This window comes from Schistocerca americana, chromosome 3, assembly GCF_021461395.2.
Source record: "Schistocerca americana isolate TAMUIC-IGC-003095 chromosome 3, iqSchAmer2.1, whole genome shotgun sequence".
Lineage (NCBI taxonomy): Eukaryota > Metazoa > Arthropoda > Insecta > Orthoptera > Acrididae > Schistocerca > Schistocerca americana.
In genome coordinates this window covers 591242918-591247917 of record NC_060121.1, presented here as the reverse complement: position 1 = coordinate 591247917, position 5000 = coordinate 591242918, and the positions used below count along the sequence as shown (strand labels likewise).

The window sequence follows — 5000 nt, the reverse complement described above, 5'->3', positions numbered from 1 at the left end:
TGAGCCAAAGGTGCACCCTGACGTGCCAAATCAGATGATGCCGCAGTCATTTACTTACGATAATCACAATCAACAAACCGGCCCCCCCCCCCCAAAACACCTTTCCTTACAACAATGTGTACCTTAACCTAACCCGTATTGTGCCTTAACCTAACCCGTATTGTGCCTTAACCTAACCCGTATTGTGCCTTAACCTAACCCGTATTGTGCCTTAACCTAACCCGTATTGTGCCTTAACCTAACCCGTATTGTGCCTTAACCTAACCCGTATTGTGCCTTAACCTAACCCGTATTGTGCCTTAACCTAACCCGTATTGTGCCTTAACCTAACCCGTATTGTGCCTTAACCTAACCCGTATTGTGCCTTAACCTAACCCGTATTGTGCCTTAACCTAACCCGTATTGTGCCTTAACCTAACCCGTATTGTGCCTTAACCTAACCCGTATTGTGCCTTAACCTAACCCGTATTGTGCCTTAACCTAACCCGTGTTGTGCCTTAACCTAACCCGTGTTGTGCCTTAACCTAACCCGTGTTGTGCCTTAACCTAACCCGTATTGTGCCTTAACCTAACCCGTGTTGTACCTTAACCTAACCCGTGTTGTACCTTAACCTAACCCGTGTTGTACCTTAACCTAACCCGTGTTGTACCTTAACCTAACCCGTGTTGTACCTTAACCTAACCCGTGTTGTACCTTAACCTAACCCGTGTTGTACCTTAACCTAACCCGTGTTGTACCTTAACCTAACCCGTGTTGTACCTTAACCTAACCCGTGTTGTACCTTAACCTAACCCGTGTTGTGCCTTAACCTAACCCGTGTTGCGCCTTAACCTAACCTATGTTGCGCCTTAACCTAACCCATATTGTACCTTAACCTAACCCATATTGTACCTTAACCTAACCCATATTGTACCTTAACCTAACCCATGTTGCGCCTTAACCTAACCCATGTTGCGCCTTAACCTAACCTATGTTGCGCCTTAACCTAACCCATGTTGCGCCTTAACCTAACCCATGTTGCGCCTTAACCTAACCCATGTTGCGCCTTAACCTAACCCATGTTGCGCCTTAACCTAACCCATGTTGCGCCTTAACCTAACCCATGTTGCGCCTTAACCTAACCCATGTTGCGCCTTAACCTAACCCATGTTGCGCCTTAACCTAACCCATGTTGCGCCTTAACCTAACCCATGTTGCGCCTTAACCTAACCCATGTTGCGCCTTAACCTAACCCATGTTGCGCCTTAACCTAACCCATGTTGCGCCTCAACCTAACCCATGTTGCGCCTCAACCTAACCCATGTTGCGCCTCAACCTAACCTATGTTGCGCCTCAACCCAACACACGTTGGGCCTCAACCCAACACACGTTGGGCCTTAACCCAACACACGTTGGGCCTTAACCCAACACACGTTGGGCCTTAACCCAACACACGTTGGGCCTTAACCCAACACACGTTGGGCCTTAACCCAACACACGTTGGGCCTTAACCCAACACACGTTGGGCCTTAACCCAACACACGTTGGGCCTTAACCCAACACACGTTGGGCCTTAACCCAACACACGTTGGGCCTTAACCCAACACACGTTGGGCCTTAACCCAACACACGTTGGGCCTTAACCCAACACACGTTGGGCCTTAACCCAACACACGTTGGGCCTTAACCCAACACACGTTGGGCCTTAACCCAACACACGTTGGGCCTTAACCCAACACACGTTGGGCCTTAACCCAACACACGTTGGGCCTTAACCTGCTCTGTAATTGTCATACGACGCGTTAAATTAGTGTAGTGTTGCCTAACTGCAACCCCCGCAATATAGTTTGCTACTCGCACTGCCCGGTCCCCAGAGTATCGCTTCATGTGAAACACCTTGCAGCTATACACTGTAATGCGGATGGCAGTAGGACGTACATGCTCAATGCCCTTCGCAGTTGTTCATTGGCATTCGCATGGCGAAGCACAGCCTACGTTGTGGTACGGCTTGTGTCAACTGTCCGCTGATGTTGTACGTCCAAATCACACACTGTACTGCACATTGGTCCTCATGTACTGAATGATACATCGTGGTACATGTGTGACCGTACCACGACTGCGCCAACAACGGCGAACCATACGGTCCAAATATTGTGCACTCAGCTACGTGTCGTCTCCCTATAAGAGCTGGATTGCAGTATGGTATGCCGTGGATGGCGATCAGCATGAGCCGTCTGTTGATGTAGTGGCGCGTGTTGTCAGACGTAGTCGTCTCCTCTCACACACCGTGATAGCATGGTGCACTGCGTTCCACATCTGCGACATGCGACAGAGGCCGGTTGACAGTCGTTCGCGCAATGGACATCGCATACGTACGGGGGCCACCTTCCACGTGTTCGCGAAGCGTGCACATGTTGTTGCGTGTATGTGGGCAGACATAGTGTGTCGTGACACCTGACACAGGCATGCAACAATCGTTGAATTTGCAAATGGCGATGGACGTCTACGTTTGCTGGTGACGTTACGCAAATGAACAACTGGTAAACCGTTGTGGTGCGGTTGTTCTCGCTAGAGGTGAATCAGTGATGGCGACGATCGGTTGAGCTACCAACCGGTTGTTTCAGCGATACCCACCATGCCCACGAACGTGAATGGCATGTGGGTGTGAAGCGATACGCGGCGGTGGCTGGGTGGGACCGTCCCCGGCCGGTGAGGGGGGGCCTCCCGGCGTGCTGGCCGCGCGGTGCGTGGGCGCACGCGCTACAGCCGGCTGGTGGGGGCGGCCAGTGGCAGGCGCGCCGGCCGACGGAGGCGGCAGGCGGCGCAGCTGCGCGCCGGCGCACCCTGCACGCGGCGCCGTGCGGCCAAAGTAGGTCCTCGCGGGCCCAGTGCGAAGCGCGGTGGACATCTGCAGTGTGCTGGTCCGATTGAGGACTGTGTGCGCTGAGGATGCGCCGCCGCCCGGCGCTCGGCGCCGCGACGCCGTCTGCTGCTCGGTCGCCTCTGCGGTTCTCGCAGGTGGATTGTATCGCAGCTGTGCGGACGTGTTGGCGCGTGCGCTGTGCTGGGAGAGTTCGCTTCGGCACCCAAGTGGGGCTTTTGTCCTTCTGTGGCGCTGGCGTTGGAGCTGCCGGCCACCGTAGGTGGCGCGTGTTGTCTCCCGCCGGCAATGCCACGACAGCACGCTCCCGGGCCTCTGTCGGCAGCGGCAAGCTCAGTTGGGAGCACGGGTGGTCGCACCTAAAGCGTCTACTCGCCAAACTCCGGGCGATTGCGCCACTCTCGAACCCGACCAAGTACTTAGGACGGCGCTGCGCGCCGCCGGGACCTGAGAGGGTTTCGAGGTGTATTGTGCAGGGGAGCTCAGCCTCCTCCTGTTTGCAGAATAATTGAGCGGACGCTTGCGTGTTCGCGCGGGCCCCCGGGACACACTCCCGGGCGGCCGGCTGCTCAGCTCTAGTTGACGCAGCTCCCTGGTTGATCCTGCCAGTAGTCATATGCTTGTCTCAAAGATTAAGCCATGCATGTCTCAGTACAAGCCGCATTAAGGTGAAACCGCGAATGGCTCATTAAATCAGTTATGGTTCCTTAGATCGTACCCACGTTACTTGGATAACTGTGGTAATTCTAGAGCTAATACATGCAAACAGAGTCCCGACCAGAGATGGAAGGGACGCTTTTATTAGATCAAAACCAATCGGTCGGCTCGTCCGGTCCGTTTGCCTTGGTGACTCTGAATAACTTTGGGCTGATCGCACGGTCCTCGTACCGGCGACGCATCTTTCAAATGTCTGCCTTATCAACTGTCGATGGTAGGTTCTGCGCCTACCATGGTTGTAACGGGTAACGGGGAATCAGGGTTCGATTCCGGAGAGGGAGCCTGAGAAACGGCTACCACATCCAAGGAAGGCAGCAGGCGCGCAAATTACCCACTCCCGGCACGGGGAGGTAGTGACGAAAAATAACGATACGGGACTCATCCGAGGCCCCGTAATCGGAATGAGTACACTTTAAATCCTTTAACGAGTATCTATTGGAGGGCAAGTCTGGTGCCAGCAGCCGCGGTAATTCCAGCTCCAATAGCGTATATTAAAGTTGTTGCGGTTAAAAAGCTCGTAGTTGGATTTGTGTCCCACGCTGTTGGTTCACCGCCCGTCGGTGTTTAACTGGCATGTATCGTGGGACGTCCTGCCGGTGGGGCGAGCTGAAGGCGTGCGACGCGCCTCGTGCGTGCTCGTGCGTCCCGAGGCGGACCCCGTTGCAATCCTACCAGGGTGCTCTTGAGTGAGTGTCTCGGTGGGCCGGCACGTTTACTTTGAACAAATTAGAGTGCTTAAAGCAGGCAAGCCCGCCTGAATACTGTGTGCATGGAATAATGGAATAGGACCTCGGTTCTATTTTGTTGGTTTTCGGAACCCGAGGTAATGATTAATAGGGACAGGCGGGGGCATTCGTATTGCGACGTTAGAGGTGAAATTCTTGGATCGTCGCAAGACGAACAGAAGCGAAAGCATTTGCCAAGTATGTTTTCATTAATCAAGAACGAAAGTTAGAGGTTCGAAGGCGATCAGATACCGCCCTAGTTCTAACCATAAACGATGCCAGCCAGCGATCCGCCGCAGTTCCTCCGATGACTCGGCGGGCAGCCTCCGGGAAACCAAAGCTTTTGGGTTCCGGGGGAAGTATGGTTGCAAAGCTGAAACTTAAAGGAATTGACGGAAGGGCACCACCAGGAGTGGAGCCTGCGGCTTAATTTGACTCAACACGGGAAACCTCACCAGGCCCGGACACCGGAAGGATTGACAGATTGATAGCTCTTTCTTGATTCGGTGGGTGGTGGTGCATGGCCGTTCTTAGTTGGTGGAGCGATTTGTCTGGTTAATTCCGATAACGAACGAGACTCTAGCCTGCTAACTAGTCGCGTGACATCCTTCGTGCTGTCAGCGATTACTTTTCTTCTTAGAGGGACAGGCGGCTTCTAGCCGCACGAGATTGAGCAATAACAGGTCTGTGATGCCCT

General features: G+C 53.7%; 1 non-coding gene across 1 annotated transcript in view; it reads left to right on the top strand.

Annotated features, from left to right (window-relative positions):
• The first annotated feature begins 3450 nt into the window (after positions 1 to 3450).
• The window catches only part of LOC124608794, a 1910-nt gene continuing 360 nt past the window's right edge, over positions 3451 to 5000 (top strand). The window contains exon 1 of the ribosomal RNA XR_006979360.1: positions 3451 to 5000. This exon is cut by the window's right edge and continues 360 nt beyond it. This is a non-coding gene — a ribosomal RNA (small subunit ribosomal RNA).